We start from the raw sequence: 24,889 nt of genomic DNA on the forward strand, positions 1-24,889 counted from the left end.
CCTTTAGCTCCCTATATAGATCGCAGCCCTCAGCTACAGCTGCGGAGATTTATGACTATTTGCAGGATGTGGCGATTGGTTGGCTATCAGATGCACAAAGGGAACACTTAGCTATGCCCATAACAGTGGAAGAAGTAACTGCGGTAATTAAGTCACTGCCTAATGGTAAGGCGCCGGGCCCCGACGGGTACACTAATGAGTTTTACAAACAATTTGCTGACATGCTCGCACCCTATTTGGTGGACATGTTTGGCACTTCTTTTGAGAAATCATTACTTCCCCCCACCCTAAGAGAAGTGCTAGTTATTGCTCTCCTAAAACCTTCCAAAGATCCTGAGGAATGCGACTCCTACAGGCCTCTGTCCCTCATTAATGTAGACTCGAAAATTCTCGCAAAACTACTGGCAGTGCGTTTCTCCCCGCTGATGACTCGTCTAGTCCTACCGGATCAGTCGGGATTTATCCCCACGAGATCCACCTCCCATAACACCAGATCCCTGTTTGCGCTTTCTCACTATCTCAAGCCTTCAGTTAAAGCGGTGACGGTCATGCTTGATGCCGCTAAAGCGTTCGACTCCATTGAATGGAGTTATATGATAGCAATATTGCACAGGATGAGTCTTCCTAAGAGGTTTGTTCAATGGATCTCTTTACTATATATCAAACAACAAGAGAGTGTTAATACAAACATCAGACACAGTAGGCAAGCAAGATTCTGTTCAAAGCACTACTGAACCTTAGAAGAGACTGTTATTTCAGTAGGAAAATAGAGTGCACGTGCTCAGAGATCTAGCTAAAAGGACCCTCAGGCCCCAGTGGAACACTGGTAGCCAGTTGTCTTCATCGGGTCCTCCTTAGTTGCCAGGAAAAGTGAAAGTGAGTTAAAAAGAGTATGGACTACTCCTCAGAATTATTTTAATAAGAGGGTAGCTCTAACTCTATTAAAACCAGTGTTTGAAAAACGTGATTATTTTTCAGGACTACTGAGAGGTTGTGCAAGTTTGAACCAATGAGTCCCTTAATTAAGTGAAAGAAGAAAATTAATAAAATACGGTCAACATGTTTCTGCTATATGAGCAATAAATCAGCTCAGCATTCGTCAGGACCAAGAGTAGAATACAATGCCACTCACTGGTCGGAGCACGCTAAAGCGCTCAGACCTAAAGAGTGGTTACACGGAACAATACGACCTGCAGTTGTCGAATCTCCTTTTAGGAAATTCTTCCCCAATTTCAATTAACTCCTTGTTATAGGAGAAACGATAAAAATCTGTAAGAATAAACAAAAAACACAAAGGCGTCCACATTACGAACCCTTAAAAATATACATCTACGTTGGTAGACTCTAATCATGTGCACACGTTTACTGGGATCATGTTATAAGCAAGTTGAAAGAATTTTTCTTTTTTAATTAGGAAAAAAACATGCTAGTAATATATCTATTATTCATTCAGTATTTCAAACAACGTCTTGACATTGTCCGTTGTGCATTGGATACCTACACAGAGTAAGTGATTGCATAAAAACAGTGCTCGATAAACCATCTGTATGGTTTGGAAACTAAAGTGATAACACCAGAAGACACCTTTGCAAAAAGCATACAGAGCACAGTGCACTCCAAAAGAGGAAAAATCGGCCAGACACTTACATGATATCATAGGATAGTGAACCCCATGGGCATAGCGGCAGGAGGAAATCTTCACGTTTGGGTCTAACGTGAAAACAACGGAAATGAATTATTAAACGTTCTCAGTACCGCTATTAAAAGATTAATGGACTCTCGTTGGGACTGAAGAGAGACTTACTTATTTCCAAACGGCTCCCCGCTGGAAAACCTACAACGGCCACATCCGCCGCCCGTATTAACAGCCGCGGTAATGGAGCCGTGGGGGATTTAAGCACAGAAAATGCGGAATGCGTATGAGGCGGTGCTGCCGATCACGTGTCTAACGTGATCGCGTCACGGTCTTAAAGGTGCCGATTTATTTACAGACTCGATGGAGAGCAATGTTTACAACTTGATGAACCTATGAGAGAATACCACAAAAAACACAGCAGGTGGAGGCTGATTGTAGTTGGTCACTCAAATTTTAGTCACAAACCGAACAAAAAAGGGGTTATTATGCTAGGCCCATCGAAGATGATGTTATTTGGTCACTTTGTGGTTAGTCCAAACCTTTTACATGTGTCAGAGGAGTTACTCTAATCCTTAATTCTGTATTCTTGAGCTAGAAAGACTGCGGACATTGGTGACAGATAAACAATTGATTAACAAGGTGGATAGATCGTCTATCTACGCGTGACCGATCCCCATGGGATATCGTCGTTAAGGCCATGTCTCTTTACTATATACACAACCATGCGCTAGAGTCCGAATTAATGGTTATATCTCTGCCCCTTTTACCATCGAGCCCCCTCTCGCCCCTTCTATTTGCGTTGGCATTAGAACCCCTCGCTTGCATAGTGAGACAAAATTACAAATCTTCAGTATTGCAATTCGTTGCCAGACCACTCCACATATCCCTATACGCAGATGATATGCTGCTGTATGTGCGCGACCCCGCCACCCACCTCAATCCCCTGCTTAGAGAATACATTAGATTCGCGGGACACTCGGGGTTGACGATTAACTGGTCGAAATCTTCCATAATACCCCTAACGGATACTACCACTCCCTTTGACACGACTACCCGCTAGAGTGGCAGCAGGATCCGATACGTTATCTGGGGGTTATGTTTCATAGGGACCCGGAGGAAGTAATGCGTGCCAACTATGGGGTAGTGATATCCAAACTTGAGGATAAAGTCCAACGCTGGATCCACTTGCCACTATCCCTAACTGATAGAATCGCTATAGTCAAGATGAACGTTTTACCTAAATTACTGTATCTTTTTAATAACATTCCCATCACACCTTCAGGTGAGGTTTTCCGCCGCATTAAATCCTTAGTACTAGCCCTGATATGGGCCGGCAAGCAAGCCCGCATAGACCTGCAGACATTAACACTCCCATACACACAGGGCGGTTTTGGAGTACCCGATTTTCTCCTCTATTATCTGTGTGCCCAGGCACAATATGCAGCATATTGGTATCATGAGATCCCGTATCTCACTCACACAGCCATAGAGGAGGGAGATGCAAACCCAGTGCCCCTGTCAGCAATAATCACACATACCAGACCACCGCTGCATGCAAAAGACATCAACACCATAGACACCACGGTCAGAGCCTGGCGTAAACTTGGACAGGTAGCCCATAAAACCCCGTTATATGCACCAGCGATGCCATTACAGCATCACCAAGCACTGTCAGTCACCAGTGAACAGGTAGGGATGTCATTGCTGAGTAGAGCTGGAATTGATAAGATGGGTGATGTATTCAGAGAAGGCACACACTTAGGTATTGATCAGCTAACATATATACAAAACAAAACACCCATGTTTCGCTTCACGTACTATATACTAACTAGAGCTTTGAGGGAACACTACCCAACATTCCCGGCAGAACAAGAATGCTTAGCACCACTACAGCTACTGATAACCACACAGAACCTATCACACCTGGTGTCTAGATTGTATGCAGCGGCGCAATCGGAAATACCACGGCCCACAATTAGGGCTAAGAAGAGATGGGACGAGGTGTTGGAAACACCATTAACAGATGAGGAATGGCAGAGTACATGCGCCCTCACACAAATTCTCACACCAAACGGCAATTTGAGAATTATTCACTACAAATTTATCCACCAGGCGTATTATACCCCAACAAAACTTCTTAGATTTGGTTTACAGGAGGAAGATAGATGTAAGAGATGCAATATGGAAGGTGCTGACTTCACACACCTAGCTTGGTCATGCACCAAGATAGCGGAATACTGGGTAGAGGTTACATCCACACTCACTGTCATGCTGGAGGAAGAGGTGCAATGTACAATAAAGGGCTGTCTCCTAGGTATTATACCACAGTTTTGGGCGTTAAAGCATAAATTCTGTGCCATTGCTTTATTATTAGCGAAAAGACAAGTCGCAAGATGCTGGCATAGCCGCAAGGTACCGAAAAAATCAACGTGGCTTCATGACATGTCCATATGTAGAGACAAACTGCAAACATATGAAGAAAACCTACCGGCGAAATCCAGACCAAAAACTTCTGGTGCTTTCTGACAGACTATACTAACTCATTGCAGGAAGACACGGAAGATTAGATCGCATTTTATTAAAAATAAAAAGCGAAAATGTGGGGTGTACGGGCAGCAATAGAGTGGCGGACAGGCCGTAGGTGAGAACCAGAGTTACTGGTATACTCACTGAGTCAGATATATGTGATGTCAATGTAAGGTCTTAAGTTCAGTTATGTTTCTGTTTTTTCTCTATAAAATGACAAAATGTAAGACTCATGTTCAAATGCTGGCTAAGAGACCTACGAAGGAAGCAAGGGGCGGTTCTGGCTACAGTTTACACACGATTCCTTCATGCCTGCCTTTTTAAATTTTTAGTTGACTATTACATCGCTGCGACCGGCCTCAGGGTTGTAGGCTCAGGCTGTGTAAAATGCATGTGAAAATAAAGGTCTTACGCAAAAAAAAAAAAAATCCACAGCTTCAACACATTGCAGAAGTTCTATGTCCATTGATTGATCAAAGAATTCTGAATCATTTTCTTTGTCTTGGTTGCATTCTGCAATTTCCATGTTATTTTTCTGCTCTCCTTCCATTTTGTATGCTGTAAAATGAATTTTAAAAAAATATATCAGTACAGATAGGGCACTGTTGGGTTTAAGTACAGACAGGTAGTTTGGTTTTTAAAAAGTGATTTTTTCGTTGGGCAGTGTATGGTATCAAACTGGAAGTAGAAATATGAAAGAAATTATGAAATAAACTCTAAGTCAATTCTTAATTATACAAGACAAGTCTAACTCCACCCATAACTAAAACAGAGAAGTCTATTTTATTCTATAAGTATTACAGAGGGATAGTATATAACTATCAGAAAATGTTTTCCTAATTAGCTTACAGTACAGAACATACTTCAGTTTTTAAAATAATATCTTACCTTTCAAATAGAACTTGAAGTTATCAGTTGAAATGTACTTGATATGTACTTCAAGAAGTAGTAGTCAAAATGGCTGTGTTTCTCTCTCTTTCTTTATATATATTCAGGTACATAACCAATCAAATGTCATGATATAATAGTAGAAATTGAAAGTAACATTTTAATTGGTTGTCAATTCCAACACTTCAAATGTGTTTTGTGAAGTAATTTACCTCAGGGAATTTAGAGAGTTCTACATGCTAAATGGCTAAATGGAATTCCAACCAAATTTGTGAAAATGGTAGGGATTGGTATGTAGTATGAGCTAATGTTTAATTGGTGAAAGTGTCTCCAGTGGTTTTTCTGTAAATTACTTTCCCACCTTTTTTGAGCGAGTGCTTGTCAGTGCGTGTCCCGGTACGCGAACCTGCAGCGTTACGGGAGTCCTCCATTTTGTGTTTCGGTAGAATTGAGATACAAGATGGAGGGTAAATAATGTTCAGAATGGGTAGAAGGGGGTACTTTAGACGTATCCTGACCCCCTAGGTTTTCTGAGGGTGGCTGAGGAGGCTCATATATGTCGAAAAAAATGTGAATTTTTCGCGCGGTTAGCTGCCGGTACGCGAACCGGGTAGCGAACCGGGATGCGAACATAAGTGAAAATTAGTGAAAAAAGGTACATTCGAAATTTCAAAAGAGTAAATAAAGTTAAGGTAGCTCTGAAAAGAGCGTTTGTGTTCTGTGTAAGTTCTAGGTACTTATAAGTAGGAACCAATACACATTCTTAAATTTTGTATGAAAACTCTGTTCCCCTCATCTGAGAAGTGCACGCCATCTCCTCTGTAGATATCTTGCATGTAGTAACGCAAGTTATTGTTGTAGATAGCACCCATTCCATGGTCTCTCATGTAAGCTGAAACAGACTTATTTACATGCTTCCTCGATTTCTCAATTTGTGGACAAAATTGATTGGACCACCTCCATTTTTGTCTTTGGCATATATTGGAATATACCAAGGCAGTTTGAGGAAAAAGTGTCATCAATTGCTCAAAGGTATCTTTTAAGAGCATTTCCAGACCTACCCCAGTCAAAGTGCCCAAATCATTTCCTCCACAGTGCACCATTATGAGGTCAGGGTTTGGCAAATGTAAAAAGGTTTTCACCAATGGTATCAATTGGTGACATTTCAATCCTCTTCGGCCAATCCATTTGATTTCCACATTTTGTAAATTGAGGTTGTGTAAATTTCTGTTATCAGCATACCTGTGAGCCCAGTGGATGTAGCTATGTCCAAGAATCCAGACTGAAAACATGGCTAGAGGAGTTTTTTGCTGCAGTCAGATGAAGTGTGGGAATGAAATGGCAGTTGAAACAGTAGAGTTTGTAATGAAAAAAACTGTGGAGTTTGAGTGCAAATGATTCATTAGTAGTGATTGGTGTATTTCCATTGCTGAAAACAGAGAGTTAGGGTGCATGGATGTGTTCTTTGAAAGATGTAATTTGAATGGTTAATTAAAAATGATGTTATGAAAGATTGCAGTGGATTAGCAGGTGTACTGAGAGTTCAGAGTTCATTTGAAACATTGTTGTGTGAACTTGTAAACATGAGAGGTCTTGCAGGCGGTAGTTGCTATGGAAAAAGGGCAGAAAGGGCAGAGGGGGGAAGGGTGTTGATTTGAAAATAGTGAGGGAAGAGTTTTGATTGGCTGACATGAGAGATATGTGTGATGAATATCAGCATTTCAGTGCCTTTGTTGGTTCCAGCCTCTGGAGTGCATACCTTTTATTCTGCTAAAGAAAAATTGGTGTGTTTCTGAGACTGTTTTGAAATTCAAAAAGCATTTGTTAAGGTGAGTTATCGTTTCTATATTTTAGATAAAGACTAGTATGCTTTTTTGCGTAAATAAGAAAGCCAGCTGTGTATTTAAAATGATGTTTTGAGTCAAGTGTTTGCATTATGCTTTCAAAGAAGATTTTACATTCTTTTACCAATTGTAATTGCAGATAATGTAAAGTATTAGTACTGACAAGGTGTGGTTGTACATAGGAGCTGTGCTGTGTTTTCAAATTATGATCAGAAAATCGTTTTTAAGGAAAAGGAATGCTTAAAAAAATTATGAGAATTCATTTACTTGTGGTGTGACTCCTGCAATGCGTCGTTTTTGCGGAACAGATGCATGATGCATCTGTGTTGTTATTGCCCCATGCTGCTCTACAGTGTACATGTAAAAAGTGATGCATAAGTGTTGCACTGGCATTGTAAATACTCTCCTATGTGTGCTTAGCCATTTCAAGTCACTTCCCCCTGGTTCAAGGGCCTTGTAAATACGTCCCCATGTGTGCCTGGTCATTTGTAGTCACTTTCCCCGTGGTGCAAGGTCCTTGTAAATACGCCCCCATGTGTGCTTGAAATTTTTTGATTTTGATTGTTTGAGTTACATAGCCATGTTAAAAGTTATTGAAAAAAAGGTGCAAGGACCTTAAAAAAACGTTTTCATGTGTATTAGGGCATTTTAAGTCAGTTCCCCATGAATGTAGGTATATAATTGTTTTACAAAAAAGGTTTAAAAACGTTTTTTGAAATCAATTAGGTTTCTTGATATGTACTGCTAGTGTTTCATAGGTTGTTTGGGGCATATTTACAAGGCCTTTGAGTCCCTTTGATGTAATTTTTCCAATTTTAATTTAAGACATTTCCCCTGGAGCAAGGTCCTTGTAAATACGCTCCCATGTGTGCTTGGGTAATTTAAGTATTGATAGGGTGTGCTTCTACATAGGACGTAGACTACATCTGCATAATGAGATAAGTAAGCTGAAGAAATACAGGTGATGTGATTGTTAAATGTGCAAAAATATTTTCACGTTTTTCAATTATATCACTTGTGTTTCCTAACATTACGAATCACATTGTGCAGATGATATTTAGTCATGTTCAGGGAGATAGAGGAGGTCTGGCCTTTGTTCAAGAGTGCAGTGGACATGATTCACTTCTTTGGTAGGCCTGTACATGTCTTATCACCTCTGTACTCTTCAACAAGTCTAAATTTCATCTGCAACCCTGAGTAGGCCTCACCTCAAACAAACTTCTAGATAGTCCACACCTCATCGTCATCCTGAATCAATCATTTAAAGTGTTAGGGGCAGATTTATGATGGTTGTGCGTCTATTTTGTGCTGCTGTTGCGTCACTTTTATAATGCAGTAGTGATTTACAAGATGCACCATGTTGCAAGATAGCAGCCGCGGGTCGTGGAGGGTGTTACGGTGGGGCAGGGAGGCGGGGAGGGGGAGGGGCAGGGTGGAGGGACCTAAACACTGGCATATGTATTATTGTAGGTAAGTACACAATTTAATGTGTGTAAAGTTTCATGTGGGCTTTTTGTTGCAGGGTGGGCAGTCATTTGCAGGAAAGCCCTGTAATACTATCACTATCACAGTAAAATTAAGAAGATTTCACTGAATCATCTTTATAGCATTGCTGAATCAAATTCTTACTGTTATTGATTTACTGTTTGGTAATAGTGGTTAATAACATGTTTTATTATATTTTACCACAGATTCAACTGCAGATTATTTAGAAATTAGACAATGCCGTCTAAGGATAGAATCCGAAAGGCTACGAAACGTCAAAGACAGCAGATTACTAAATGCTTGCAGCAGTCCTCTATATTAAAATCACCTCAACGCACGAAGAAAGCTCCGGGTAAGAGAACAAAATCATTCTTTTCTTATTAAATGTCCGTATAAAATCACAAAGCAAATTGATGGAATCCTGTCGCACACTGCAAATAGAACTGCACTTCCAGGTGTACACTGGTCCCTTAGGACGTCTCCCTAAAACCTCATCACTTAACACCTCTTCTGCATCTGCAGACACAAGTATTTCTTTTTCAACCGGACGACCATCTTTTACCTCATATGCTCTACCACTGCTGTCAACTGCATGCACCAAATCATTGTCCTGAAAATAACTCTCCTCATTAAAAAATGCCTCACTATTTGAACTATGCATCCATTCTCCTAAGAAAACTTCACAAAAATTATTTCGATTAACTTCTCTCTTCCATCTACTATTTGATTTGAAAACATAGATTACCTTGTTTAGTTTCCTAATTCTATTAATTACCAAAATAAATAACTTTCACTTAATTTCGAAAGCCTGATCAATAATTTTCTCTACATTTTTCTTTTTCTTATAAAATGCCACTTTCTGTTTTCAGTACACATAAGTTTCACAAGGAAATTTCCACGTTTATGGTGAATACATGTGAGAGGCCTAATTTCACTTGTGTGTGTTGTCGACAGACTTATTATAAGAATCAGACTAAGTTAGTGGATTTATATGCAAAAAGTGATATGGAAAACAATAGTGAATGGAAGGATTTTGTCACATACTTGATGGTAGAAAATTGTTTTGATTTGGGAGCGGACCAACGTATATGTACTTATTGCTATAACAAATTAAACCAAAACCAGATGCCTGCTAGAGCGGTTTATAATAATCTGGAATTAGTTGACATTCCTTCTGAATTGAAGGTTTTAAATACTTATGAATCTATTTTGATTCAAAGTGTCCATCCCTTTCAGGCTATTGTACGAATGGAGCCAAAGACAGGGAAGTTGCTTCCATCAGATTTACAGAGAGGATTAAAGGGAAGGGTTGTTTATTTGCCTTTAGATTTGAAGAAAAACATTAATACAATTGGAGTAGAGAAAGTGGAAGAGGAACCTCTGGTTATCATAGTTAATGGTGTTCCGACAAAGAGTAAGAAAATCTGGCAAGATTTAGTGGATGTTAGGAAAGTCAAAAAGGCAACATTGTATTTGATAAAAAATAATGAGTACTACAAGAATGTATATGTTACAAAGGAGGAAGTAAGTGAAGAAGAGGACAGCGATTTGTGTCCTGGACAAATTGAGAAAGTAGAAGCCTCTAAAAAGGAAGAAATATATGAACATTATAGTGTTCATCCTTTGCATTCCAAGGAAGTCATGGGGAATGCTATTGAGTTGTTTCAAATGAAACAAGCCAAAGGGAGTCCCATTAGTGTTTGGGAGGAAAGTTTGTAAGCTCGATGTTTCTCATAGTTATTTCCCACAGGTCGAGGAGGACGATATGATGAGCGACCTGTTCAAATTCCTGCTTCAGAATACCGGACTTTACAATTGTATGCAGAAGATCCTAGGTTTCGTCAATGCATTCCCTATTTATTTCATCTACTGTTTGAAAGTGATCTCTCTGGATTGTCTTATGCAGTGAACCACATCTTGAAAAGTGGTGTACAACTGCGAAATATCTCAGCAAGGGACTTTATGGATAAAGTCAATGTGCAAGACAGTATTTTGGATTCTCACCTGATTAATCTGATGGCATGTCAGCGTGGTACTAATGAGTATTGGTACCGTCGTCATGGTGACTTAAAATGTATGCTGAGGAACTTAGGAACTCCCACATGGTTCCTCACTCTCAGCTGTGCTGAGTATGGCTGGGAAGACTTACTTGAATTTCTACGAGAGGCAAATGGAAACATTGAAAATATCGAATTCAAGACACCCGGAGAACTGTGCTCTTTGGATCCAGTGAATGTATGCAGGTACTTCAATCATAGATTTGAAGCTCTTGGAGAGGTGTTGGATTTCTTCTGGAGAAAGGAGTATCAAGCAAGAGGAGCTCCTCATATACATATGCTGCTATGGATCAAAGATGCACCCAAATTTGGAACAGATCCGGATGACTTAGTGATGAGTTTCATAGAACAGTATGCTACATGTGCTGTTCCAAAGACAAATGAAGATAAAAGTCTAAGAGAACAAGTTTTACGGTTTCAAAGCCATCGTTGTGGAAAGTACTGTCGTCGTAAATTCAGAAACAAGGACAAGTACTACAACAAATGTCGTTTTGCATTTCCACGGTCGGTGATATCAAAAGGAAGAGTTAACAATTTGATGTCTTCGCTGCGACATAATGTGACGAGGAAATCACCCAAAAACACATACAATTTGAAAAGAAACGAAGAGTCCAAGTACATCAACGACTACAACCCAGTGATTTTGTCCATGTGGAATGCTAACATGGATATACAGTTTGTGGCTGACAACTGTATGGCTGTGGCTCGGTATGTGACATCTTACATCACCAAAAAAGAAAAGACAGAACTGAAGGATATGTGGGAGGATATTTCCCATGAAAAGAGCCTCAGTAAGAAGTTGTACAGTTTCAGTCTGAAGATGTTGTCGCATCGAGAAATCGGAGCTTACGAATGTTCTGACCGGTTATCTTCAGCAAGTCTCTATGCCAAATCTAGGAGTATCATTTGGGCGAGTCTTGGTCTTGCTGCAACGCGTAATCGAGTTCTGAAACCTGTACGGGAAATTGAGTATTTGGCGGAGAAGGAGCCAAACAGTACAGATATTTTGAAGACCAACATGTTGGATACATATTATCCAAATAGAAGCAGTCACCTGGAGAATGTTTGTCTGTATGATGTTCTACAAAATTACGTTTTCAAGAGGAACATCAAAGAGGATATTGATAAAGGAGTGTATGCTGTAATTGGAAGTGAGGGATGTCTGGTCAAGCAAAGAAAATGTCAATTGGTAAATCATCGAAAATTGGATTGCGAATCTCCAGAAAGAAAAGAGTTTTTCTATTTAGCTCTTTTGCAACTTTTCAAGCCTTGGCGTGCAGAAGAGGAACTGCTTGGAGATTTCCTCTGTTATGAAGACTCTTTCAATGCAGCCAAGGAGTCCATAGAATGTCCTGTTTTTCCAAAATATCTAGAAATGTTGAATGCAGAAATCGAGCAGGAAGCAACAATTGCAGCTGAGATTGCTAGAGACAGTTCTCAGGACAGTCAGAGTTCTGTTTCATTGAGTCAGGATCCACTAGGAGAACCAGTTATCGAAAATGAAGCTGCCACTGACATGATTGAAGTGGAAAGAGCCATGGCACATGCTCAGGAGGATGCGGTTAACTTAGAAGATTTGAAAAGACAACTCAACGTTGAACAGAGGAAAATATATGACGAAGTTACCAACCAAATTGAGCATGGATTAAGTCATGAGAAGAAAGAGTGCTCATGTACGTCGTTGAAGCCTGTCCGACTATACGTGAGTGGAGAAGCCGGAACTGGAAAAAGTTTCCTCATTAAAGCAATTTCATGTTATCTGCAGAAAAGGACTGAGTCATCGCTGTCTTGTGTTGTGACCGCTCCAACTGGACTGGCAGCTCATAACATTAAAGGGATTACTTTGCATCGGCTACTGATGCTGCCGGTGGAGAATGATAACAAATTACAATACCACAAGTTATCTGGGGATGCTTATTGTGAAGTATCTAGAGTGTTGAAGAAGATGAAACTTCTTATCATTGACGAAGTAAGCATGGTTTCCAATGTCATGCTTGCCTTTGTGCATTTGAAAATGCAGGAAGTTCTTAAAACAGAGTATGATGTGTTATTCGGTGGCAAACACATCATTGTTTTTGGTGATCTTCTGCAGCTGACACCAGTGAAAGGACAACCAGTGTTTAAACTGCTTACACATGAAGATGCCAAGAAGTGCCTAGGGAGCATTGGCAACGTTAACATATGGATAAACTTCAATTATGCTGAGCTGCGTGAAAATATGCGTCAGGCGAAGGACGAAGATTACAAGAATATTCTACAAGATGTTAGAATCGGGAAAGTGACTGAGCGTGGGAAAGAAGGTTTACATGCACGATTACTGTCAAATTTGTATCCAGAAGAAGACGTTCTGCCAGAGGATATTTTTCAGAAAATTACTGAGAAGAAATCTGGAATATGTTTGATGCCAACTCTTGCAGAATGTTCCATCTTCAACAACAAAATGTTGAATTTAGAAAAACAAGAGATTGTGAAACTGGAAGCTATTGACAGAATAGAGCATATGGGAGCAACAATTATTTTGTCTGAGAATTTTAAATCTAAATTGGTTTCAATAGAGAAGACGATATCTAAAACTGCGGGTTTTGAAAAGACTCTGAATGTGTGCTTAAATTGCCGTATCATTTTGAGAAGGAATTTACATGTTGAAAGAGGTCTGGTAAATGGATCAATGGGTAATGTTGTTGATTTTGAGAAATACAGAAGTAGAGATGGAATTGAATTTTTTAAAATTAAATTTGATGGCATTGAGGAAGTACAGCTAATTGGTCGTTGCACAGCTAGGTTTTTGCTTGTAAAAGACCTATATGTTCGCCGTAAGCAGTTTCCTGTTTGCTTGGCATATGCGGTGACAATTCATAAATCGCAAGGTTTAAGTGTAGACACTGCTTTAGTGAATATTGGCAGTTCTGTGTTCAAAGAGGGTATGGCTTATGTAGCATTGTCACGAGTCAGAACTTTATCGGGATTGTACTTGATTGACTGTGATGCCACAAACATTTGTGCGGATCTAGATTGTGTTAAGGAATACAATAGGTTAAGAAGAGAGTATGCGCCACATTTGCCTCAATATCCTTTGTTTGAGAAATGTGTGGTAGGCCGGAAACGAAGAAATATCAGTAATAGTAGGGAAGTTGAGGCAAAAAGACCAAAAGTCGATGAACCAAAAATTGTAGGCAGGAATAAAATGAATTCTGTTGAAAATGTTGTTGGTTTTAAATTTGAAAATAGTTCTGGTGTCAACTGCTATGCTAATGTAGTTGTTCATGTTCTCTTTTCACTAGAGACTTTTAAAGAACAGATTGTGATCAATTCGGAACAAAGTTTATGCTGTTTGTTGAATTCTGTGTTAGAGAAATGTAGCGCTGATAGAACAAGAGTAGAAAGTGTGTCTGAAATTCGTTTTCTGTTAGACGAATGTTCAGGTCAAACACAATTCTCTGAAAATATTCAGCAGTATTGTCAGGAGTTTTTAATGTATATGCTTGATGTATTGCAAGATGAAGGTGTAGATGTAGATTATCTGTTAGGCCTTTCTTATCTATGGCAGCATGATTGCGAGAACTGTAGGCTATCAAGTACTACTAGTGTAGACTCAGAAAGATTTATATATTTAACTTTGCCTGACAGTAAATCAGTATCCTTCAATAAGCTAGTAAAGGCAGCCGATCAAAACATGGAGTGTAGCCAATGTAAGTCTGCAATGCTGTCCACGTTAATTTTACGAAGTTATGGCCAGTATGTCATTTTAATGTTCCAACGATGTAGGCCTGATGGAACTAAATTGACAACTTTAATAATAATTTTGTGGCTTCGCAGTTGTCAATATCAGGAAGGATTTTTGTAACTACAGCAATTATATATCATGACGGTCCTTCAACTACTTCAGGACATTACACAGCTTATTTAAAATCTGGAAACGGCTGGTCATTCTGCAATGGTTCTGTTTTAACTTTCAAAAAAAGATTGCCTTTCCACCTTCAAAATTCTTACCTGGTGTTCTTACAACCAAAATTTTAGGAAAGGAATCTTGGGATTTGTTCGGAGGAATTTCCAGAGGTTCTAATGGCTCCTACTCTATATGGCCTTGTGGATAATTGTAGGACAGAGCAAAAACTGTTTGTGTTTATAAGCTAAATCAAGCAGCAGATCAAAATAAGGAGTAGAGGAAATGTAAGTCTGCAATGCTGTCCATATTATTTATGGAAACTTATGGATGAAATGTGATTTTACAATTTCAACTACATAAACTGGATGAAAAAAAGTTGTTAAGTCTAATTAAAAATGTTTTGGCTACACAGTCATCGATTTCAGGAAGAACATTTGCAACTGCAGGTATTATATATTATGATGGTCCTTTGACAACATCAGGATATTACACAGCTTATTTGAAATATAAAAAAGGCTAGTCTTTCGGCAATGGTTATCATTTTAGTATGAAGCAATGTTGCCTTTTGACTTGTTTTCTGAAGTGAGAATTTAGGGTAGGTAACTGGATTATAATGATTCGAGGTGTTGCTGTAATTTAGTGTGCTGTTTTAAATTGCTTTGTATGTCTCATTTTTCTTAAATCGATGGAGTTTATCTTTCAGAAAGTGGCGGGCAGAAAGTAGTAACAGCACAACAGAGTATAAGCTGTTCATAGGACATCCTTTGACGTCATAGAAAGTAAGTTACTTTTGAGGAGTTCTGATTTCTGATTAGTTACATTATTTGGTTTTTTTAAACACAATCATTTTGATTGTGTTTTTTTTCCCCGCTGTTATATGATGAATACCTTCAACTCACTGTTTTCAGTGAAATTTGATATATTCTAAGCACAGCAAAAATAAACCATTAAATATGTATAATTAATTTTGTACTTTGAATTGTGATTTATAATATGCATTCACCTTGTCTCATGCTCACTCTTTTTTTACTACCTTCTATTAATTTAAAAATTTTTGTTCTTTCTTACACAGATTAAAAGTATAAAAATGACAATTGACTACGTTAATGACAATTATAAGGTAAGTGTTTAGTACTCTTTACATTACATCTCTATCACATTTAACTTTTATTAGTTCCACTGCTTCATTTCTTTAACCCTTAGTTTCCTGCCTTTGCTACTTCCCTCATTTCTTTTTCTATTACTTAGTTATACTACTCTTTTCACTCCTTTTCTCAGTCCCTCTTTCAACAGTAACTGTGTGTTACTCCCTCTATTTGTCTTTCTTTTAACATTACTCTCTGTTTACTTACTCGTCTTTTTAAAAAAAAAAAACATTTTTTAGTTCGCTTCCGGTTCGCGTACCGGCGCGCGAACCGGGAAGCGAATCAAAAGAAATAGAGGTTGCTAGAGTGCTAAACATTCTAGCAATTTTTCATAAAGGGAAGGTAGTTCTGAAAAGAACTTTTTTTATTATTTTTGTTGTTTTATATTTTTTTTGTGTTTTTTTGGAGGGGGGAAACAAAAATGATTCATTACAAAGGGCTCAACAGGAGCAACAAAAAAAAAAGAAAATTTAGTTTCTGGGACGTTTTGAACATTGATGATGTTCATAATCTCTATTGATTAGAGTAACACTCCTCTCTCCACATGAAATTAATTTGCCGCAAGTTAAACATGTCATTTTCATTTGTCCAAAGTTCTTCTGAAGATTTGGGACCGTTTCCCTTGCCTCTGATTCCGTCACTGCCACTTCATTGGTGGATGTACTGGCAGGTCGGGGGTTATCCACCAAATCTTGTATTTGGGCAGCACTGTAATTAATCGGGTGCCACCTCTCCATATGGGGATGCATGGTATAATTACCATAACTATATTTTTTTTCGGTTCCTCTGGAGAGTACATCGTGGCAGATGAGGCAGGTAACGTACCTGGCATTTACTTTTTTTTCATGTGGAGGAAATGAAAAAAATTGCCAAATAAAATGTTCTTTAATATGGGACCTCCTTGGCTGTTCTTTTAAAAACACCCTTGTCCCTTGCTCCTGTTCCTCGTCTTCCTCTTCTTCCTCCTCTTGTTGGAGGATGACCTGTGGAGTTGGTCCTCTCTTCCTTGGAGGTGGTGGTGGTGGTGGGGATCCACTAGCTGCAGCTACTACAGATGCCATGACTGAACAAGCAGAAACAGGTCTTTCTCTCATAAAAATGAAAGTCAGCGTGAGGAAAAAAGGTGGGACTTTCATCATTTGGGAAAAAAAAATGTTCTAAACCAATGAAAAGTGTTAATTTTACGTCATATGATCAAGCGTTCCATCATTAGGAAACTAAAAGTAAAATGAACCAATGAAAGGTTTTATGAACTAGTCACATGACCTGTTATGCTTACGTTACGCGCTCTGCGCCGCGCCTCAGATCGTTTCCGGGGCTCTGGGTTTCGCGCCTTGGTTCGCATTCCAGAGCGCTTCCGGGTGCGCTAACGCGGCGCGTCATAAGGCGCATTACGCAGTAACGCGATACGTTGCAATTACGCGATGCGCCATGATGTGGCTTTCTAACGCGGTACTTGCACTAACGGAACGTTTACCGGTTCGCGTACCGGCAGCGAAACAATAAAAAATAATTTAAATTATAATATAAATTAAATTAAAAAAATATAATACAAAAATATATTAAAAATATTTAAGAATTAGAATAAGAATACATTTTACAGCTTTTGATATTTGCTATTAAAAAACCATCGAAATTCACTGAAAAAACCATAGGTTATAGACCATATATAGTTAGGGATTAGCATTTACAAAACCTCGAAAATTCACTGAAAAAACCATAGGTTATAGACCATATATAGTTAGGGATTAGCATTTACAAAACCTTATTTTACTCGCACAAAACCATTGAAATTCGCATATATAGTTAGTTGCACTAACTATATATTGCGCACCCGCAATCCACTGCTGATCATGTCACATATTACATCATTCATGACATGGTCAGTGACATCACTGATGACATCACTGATGACATCTCAAATGACATCACTGATGACATCACTGATAACAACATCCAGTGACTGTATGTTTCTGTAAAGTTAAAATATGTCTTACATATTGAAGAATGAGTGGATGTATAAGTGTCTGGATGAAGGATTTAGTAGGTGCATGACTCACTGTATGAGTGAGTGATTTAATGTGTCTCAATGAGTGCATGGGTTAGTGACTAAACTGTCTTAATTTGTGAATCATTATGTCTGTTGTTCTGTAAACTGCTGCATGTGTTGATCAGTAGCTATATGAGTAACTATATGGGTTATTGATTGGTTGCCCAAGTATTTGTATGGGAGACTGAGTGTGTGTGTGTGGGTGGCTGGGAGGTGTGTGACTCTGTGCATAGATGTGTGAGTAGTTGGTTCACTATATGTATGGGTTCAAAAGTGCATGTGGAAACAGCTGTGCAGTGGAAAAACCTATGGTTTTTTCAGTGAATTTCAATGGTTTTTTAATAGCAAATATCAAAAGCTGTCAAATGTCAAGTACGTGATAGGTAAAAACATTTTCGTGTTTATGCACGCTGATGTGCTTTGAACGCTGCCCCCCCCCTCTTTTCTCTTAGAAGTACTCTCTCTTTGCAGATAGTGAAGGGTAGTTAACACAGGCCTTTGCCCCCGTTGTAATCCGTCGTGCCTGCTTGTCTCTCCATTTGATTGATTGTTATCCAAGCATTTACTATTTTAGAATTGATTCTCTTTGGTTCATTCTCTATTTACTAACAAGCACAAAGTCGCAATACTCTGTTTAGTCTTTGCAGATAGTGAAAAATCGTGTAAAAAAAAAAAAAATAATCGAGCAAAATTAGTAGGCCACTAATGGGATCTCTTTTTGACCTCGCTAAAATAGAAACATTAGGAACAACCCTTCATGAGAAATACGAAACTAGTGAGATGAACTGAGCTCCACACCATGATGGCTGCAAAACAGCTCGGCTCCGCCACTCACCCCGCCCAAAATAACGATAAACTCTATGCAAATATTATAAATATATACAACACACCAGCAAAGTAACAGGGTAAAACATTTTATTAAATAACTATTTACATAACTATTTTATACTTTTTGTTGCCTGATCCGGCTAGCTCAATCGATCGAGCATGAAACTCATGCACTCTGATAGCAAGCGTTGCTGCTGATGCTATGCAAACAAAAACTGGTTTTCAGTTTGTACATTCTTCAAGATTTTTCATCCAAGGCTGGTTGAGAGTTTGTAGAACGATGGCTTCAGATTTTCAACATACGGTGTGGTGGCGCGGACTGGGAGGGTGGCCTTGACTCCTGCCCCCTCCCCAAGTCGTGTTGCCCTGGCGTGGCCTAAGATCGCCCCCGACATAGGCGGCCGGCTCCCGGGGTCCGGCGGAACTTTTTGCCTTTTGATGACTCATCCATTCTGGACCTTATCCCACAATCCGTTTGACCTGAAGACACGCTGTAGTGGGGCGCCCCTTTACCGTTTCAGTTGCCATTCCGCCCGCTTTTGCTACACTGTGCCTCTTTCGCCATTCAGCTGTTTACCGCCCGCTCTTGCGACTACAGCATCTCGCTCACCATGTAGTTGAGTTGCTCCCGCTCTTGCGATGCAGCTATAGGCGGCTGCCACAGGACTCTCAAAATGGCGGCCGGCTCTTCAGATTTGGGCGTGGTCCACTAAAATGGCCATGGGACACCTTGGAACTCGGACGCTTGTCTGCTAGGGCTTGGGCCCCATTCTCGAAAGCGTCCACTGAGCCTTGAAGATTCTACAAAAGTCTTGGGGGCCCCGACTCCTGCAGGCTTCTGGTGGGGAGCGGCTGCCATGATTGCTCGTGGAATGGCCACGACTGAGATACGAGATGGTGGTGCTCTCATGCTAACGCCAGCTTCAGTCTGAAACATCCAGAAACACTGTAGACTACCAATTCGATCAGTTCCGGTAGCGCCCCAACGTGACCCGGTAGGGAAGAACTTGCCCTTCCCTCTTTGACTGATGGTTCTTGTTGCCTGTCCCTTCTGTTGTCATTTAACAGAACTATTTAGACTGCTGAAAGGGGTTGTGTTCCGACCGCTGGTTGGTGGAGACATTTTGACTATATTCTAGACCTACGTTGTCGCGTAATGCGTTATATGACACGCCGCGTTAGCGCACCCGGAAGTGCTCCGGTGCGCGAAGCGCAGCTTCCCGAAACGATCCGGGGCGCGGCGCGCAGCGCGTAACATAAGCATAACAGGTCATGTGACTTGTTAATAAAACTTTTCATTGGTTCATTTTACTTTTGTTATTCTAATGATGAAAGGCTTGGTCATATGACCTAAAAATTACGCTTTTTATTGCTTTCGAACATTATTTTTTCTTAAACATATATGTTATAATGTTCCAGGCTAATGTATTTTCCTGGAAAATTTACAACTGTCCTGCAAGTAAAATATATTCCTTTTTCTAGAAAAAGGGCGTTTCTTCGTCCCATGACGGAGCCGTTGAGCAAAAGATGCTCGGCCTGCTGTCTTAGTCGCCGATACGCCTGAATATCAGATTCTTATCGATCACTTTATGTTGCAGGAGTAAAAAACACAACAGCCCTTGACCATTTATCTTTACTGCGTTCCTGCATATTATACCTTTTATCCGTCATGTAATTGGACTGCTTTATTTCACTTGCCTTTTACTGATTCGAAAACAGTGACTAAAATTAAAAACTTTACCAATGTAAATACTACTACCATGTTTTGTTTTAAAAACCTTTATTGTGAAAATGTCAGTATACAAATACGGGCCTATAACCACGTGGGCCGGCCACGGAGCAAACTGGAATCGTATATGATGAGGAGACATTTACACTGTAGAGGAACGCAACGAGCGGGCCATTAGGTTGCAAGAACTAAGGTGTCTAACAGTTGCGGAATCGGTGGACGTACATTTTGTAATTAAAATACGACAGGGCCACTTACAATAAAATTATCTAGATATACATTTGCGGGCAAGTACCATGGGTGACGTTAATTCGAACTTTCAATAGTACAGTAATCAATAAAACATCAGAACTTAATATCAATAGGGATGTCGAAATATTCAATCAATTCTCGTCCCCGCCCGCCATGTGCTTCAAAACTGCATACGTATCTCGTGATATCAAGGTTGTGCAACCAGTACACAACAAGGAGTTACGAGTCCCATTTATACCGGCGCCATTTTGGGCTTTGTCGGGCAGGTCCAGGATATAGTCAAAATGTCTCCACCAACCAGCGGTCGGACCAGAACCCCTTTCGGCAGTCAAAAAAGGTTCAGTTAAATGACAACAGAAGAGATAGGCAACAAGAACCAACAGTCAAAAGAGGGGAGGGCAAGATCTGAAGCCATTGTTCTACAAACTCTCAACCAGCCTTGGATGGAAAAATCCTGAAGAATGTACAAACTGAAAACCAGTTTTTGTCTGTATAGCATCAGCAGCAACGCTTGAGTCAGCTTTGTGTGAAGCCGCCATTTTGATTCAATCAATAGCGTCCCCCTGCACACATTCAGGGACCTGGTCGTGTCTTCAGGTAAAACGGATTGTGGGACAAGATGCAGAAAGGAAAAGGAAAAAAGTTCCGCAATAGTGAAGCTGCAGCAGGTGCAAATAAGCTTCAGACAGTGTTACAAGCGCTGCTCAGAACTCTCAACTATGACACCACCTCCGTGCCATCCGGATCTTGGCGCCTTGTGCTGGTTCCGACCTATTCACACATTGGTCCGCTACTGACACCCCCTCATAGGCCAACGGGACACCCCACGCCGACTTTCGGCGCAGCATTGTAGGATGGCCACACCAGTGCGGCAACTTGCTAGACACCACCTCGGTGCCATCCAGATCTCGGCGCGTTGTGCTTCCTTCGGCCTACTGTAGCCGCAAGTGCGGACGCAACTCAGCTGGATAGCGAGTGAAACACCAAGGGGCGCCCCACTGCAGCCAAGGAGCCTCCATCTTGGGGGCGACGCACAGCATCACATTGCTTTCCAATGCAGTCAGATCCTCAAACAGCCCCCACTGACTGACGCGACCTCACAGGCCAACGGGGCGCCCCACGCCGACTTTCGGCGCAGCATTGTAGGATGGCCACACCAGTGCGGCAACTTGCTGGACACCACCTCGGTGCCATCCGGATCTTGGCGCGTTGTGCTGCCTTCGGCCTATTCGCACATCGGTCCGCTACTGACGCCGCCTCACGTGCCAACGGATTTTCTACGCTTTTTATAGCAGCGCGTAACGTAAGCATAACAGGTCATGTGACTTCTTTATAAAACTTTTCATTGGTTCATTTTACTTTTGGTTTCCTAATGATGGAAGGCTTGATCATATGACCTAAAAATAACACTTTTCATTGGATTAAAACATTTTTTTTTCCCAAACGATGAAAGCCCCACCTTGTTTCTAGATGTTTCAGACTGAAGCTGGCGTCAGCCTGAGAGCACCACCATCTCGTGGCTCCGTCGTGGTCATTCCGCGAGCAATCATGGCAGCCGCTCCCCACCGGAAGCCTGCAGGAGTCAGGGGCCCCCAAGACTTTTGTAAAATCTTCAAGGCTCAGGGGACGTCCGAGTTCCAAGGTGTCCCAGGGTCATTTTAGTGGACCAGGCCCAAATCCGAAGAGCCGTCCGCCATTTTAAGAGTCCTGTGGCAGCCGCCTATCGCTGCTCCGCAGGAGTGGGCGCAACTCAACTACATGGTGAGCGAGACGCTGTAGCCGTAAGAGCGGGCGATAAACAACTGAATGGAGGATGAGGCACAGTGTAGCAAAAGCGGGCGGAATGGCAACTGAAACGGTAAAGGGGCGCCCCAGTACAGCAGACGAGCCTCCACCTGGGGAGGCCCGTTCACGCCGCCTCCCCCCCCCCCCCCGGGGCGCCCCATGCCGTTTTTCGGAGCAGCATTGTAGGATGCCAAAACCAGTGCGACAACTTACTGGACATCACCTGGGTGCCATCCACATCTCAGCGCGTTCTGCTGCCTTGGGACTATTCACACAACAGACCGCTACTGACGAGGCCTCCCCGCGCACCCCCCTGGACGACCCACGCCGTTTTTCGGAGCTGCATTGTAGGATACCAAAAACCAGTGCGGCACCCAGGTAACATCACCTGGGTGCCGTCCAGAACTCAGCACTTTGTGCTGCCTTGGGACTATTCGCACAAAACACAGCTACTGACCTTTGTTGCTTCTTTTTTCAAAAAAATGTTTAAATGTATTTACTGTTTTTGTTGCGTTCTATATATTTATAAGTTATGAAAGTGTTATAATCCTACTACTTTGTTGGAGTGCTATATATTTTTAATGTGACACATAATTGTAAAAACTTTGATGTACAAAGAGGCATCCCTGGAATCTTCCGCTTCAGGCTCGGTCCCACACACCCTCACAGTGAGAATCCCCTCCCCAAGCACAATACAGGATGGTTATCAGATAGTAGGAACACGTGTGGTGTGACGGATCTCATCGGGTGGGGGCCTTGATCTACTTTAACTCCTTTGAAGAGGGGTGATTCTCTACAGCTGGGGCCATAAACTACATCTGCAGGGCTAGGTGATAGCCTGGGACCGGCCTGGACAATCGGACACAGAGGAAGAGGAGTGTCAGACGGTGCGGTAGTGAATAGGGTGAAAGGGTGGTGTCGGGCGGGCACAGGGTGTGATTCTCAGGGAAGAGCAGCGCACATGGGAGGAGGTTTCTGGCCCATGCATGAGAGAGAGAGCGGGGGTGACTAGTGCGTGGGGGAGATGCTTGCGAGGGTGGGGAGCCATGCTGAGGATCGGGGGCGTGCAGAGAGTGGGTCTGGTTAAGGCATCTAAAATGGCTGCCGTGCTCAACAAAAGTGTGGCATTGCAATAAAGTCAAGATGGCGCAGACAATGTTTATCAATAAGGATTAATTTATAACAATTATTTTTAACAAAATATTTACTCGCAGTGACAAAATGGCGGTCAACAGTTCCTGATTTCCATCGAATCAAACGTTAACAGACGTCACGCAGCAAAAAAAAAAAATGCTCACGCACAGCCGCTGGAAGACATGTATCAACATATATGAGCCTCCTCAGCCACCCTCAGAAAACATAAGGGGTCAGAACACGTCTCCTGTACCCCCTTATACCTAGAGGAGTGTCAGAGGGTGCGGTAGTGAAGAGGGTGAAAGGGAGGTGTCCGGCGGGCACAGGGGGTGATTCTCAGAGAAGAACAGCACACATGGGAGGAGGTTTCTGGCCCATGCATGAGAGAGAGAGTGGGGGTGACCAGTGCGTGGGGAAGATGCTTGCGAGGGTGGGGAGCCATGCTGAGGATCGGCAGCGTGCAGAGAGTGGGTCTGGTCAAGGCATCTAAAATGGCTGCCGTGCTCAACAAAAGTGTGGCATTGCAAAAAAGGCAAGATGGCGCAGACAATATTTATCAATAAGGATTAATTTATAACAATTATTTTTAATAAAATATTCACTCGCAGTGACAAAATAGTGGTCAACAGTTCCTGATTTCCATCGAATCGAACGTTAACAGACGTCACGCAGCAAAAAAAAAAAATGCTCACGCACAGCCGCTGGAAGACATGTATCAACATATATGAGCCTCCTCAGCCACCCTCAGAAAACATAAGGGGTCAGAACACGTCTCCCGTACCCCCTTATACCTAGAGGAGTGTCAGAGGGTGCGGTAGTGAAGAGGGTGAAAGGGAGGTGTCCGGCGGGCACAGGGGGTGATTCTCAGAGAAGAACAGCACACATGGGAGGAGGTTTCTGGCCCATGCATGAGAGAGAGTGTGGGGGTGACCAGTGCGTGGGGGAGATGCTTGCGAGGGTGGGGAGCCATGCTGAGGATCGGCGGCGTGCAGAGAGTGGGTCTGGTCAAGGCATCTAAAATGGCTGCCGTGCTCAACAAAAGTGTGGCATTGCAAAAAAGGCAAGATGGCGCAGACAATATTTATCAATAAGGATTAATTTATAACAATTATTTTTAATAAAATATTCACTCGCAGTGACAAAATAGTGGTCAACAGTTCCTGATTTCCATCGAATCGAACATTAACAGACGTCACGCAGCAAAAAAAAAAACGCTCACGCACAGCCACTGGAAGACATGTATCAACATATATGAGCCTCCTCAGCCACCCTCAGAAAACAAAAGGGGTCAGGATACGTCTCCCGTACCCCCTTATACCTAGTAATTTAATTAAATCGAAACACAAAATGGCGAATTCACGTTTCGCTACCAGTTTGCGACCCGGTTCGTGAACCGAGAAGCGCTTCTACCGCGAAAAATCAAATTTTTATTATTTGCCCCACGGGACCCTTTAATAACCCCAACATCATTCCTAGGGGGTCAAGAGGGGTCTACCTAGCCCCCTTTCATTAAATTCCCCCTTCGTTTTTCTCCTCCTCTTGTCTCTCGATCCTACCGAGAGACAAGATGGCGGCCGCACCGGACTGTTTAGAATGTTGACAGACACCGTAGAGCCAATCAGCTTCGCTACGCAAAGCTCCGTT

This window comes from Lissotriton vulgaris, chromosome 4_1 (genome assembly GCF_964263255.1).
Source record: "Lissotriton vulgaris chromosome 4_1, aLisVul1.2, whole genome shotgun sequence".
NCBI lineage: Eukaryota > Metazoa > Chordata > Amphibia > Caudata > Salamandridae > Lissotriton > Lissotriton vulgaris.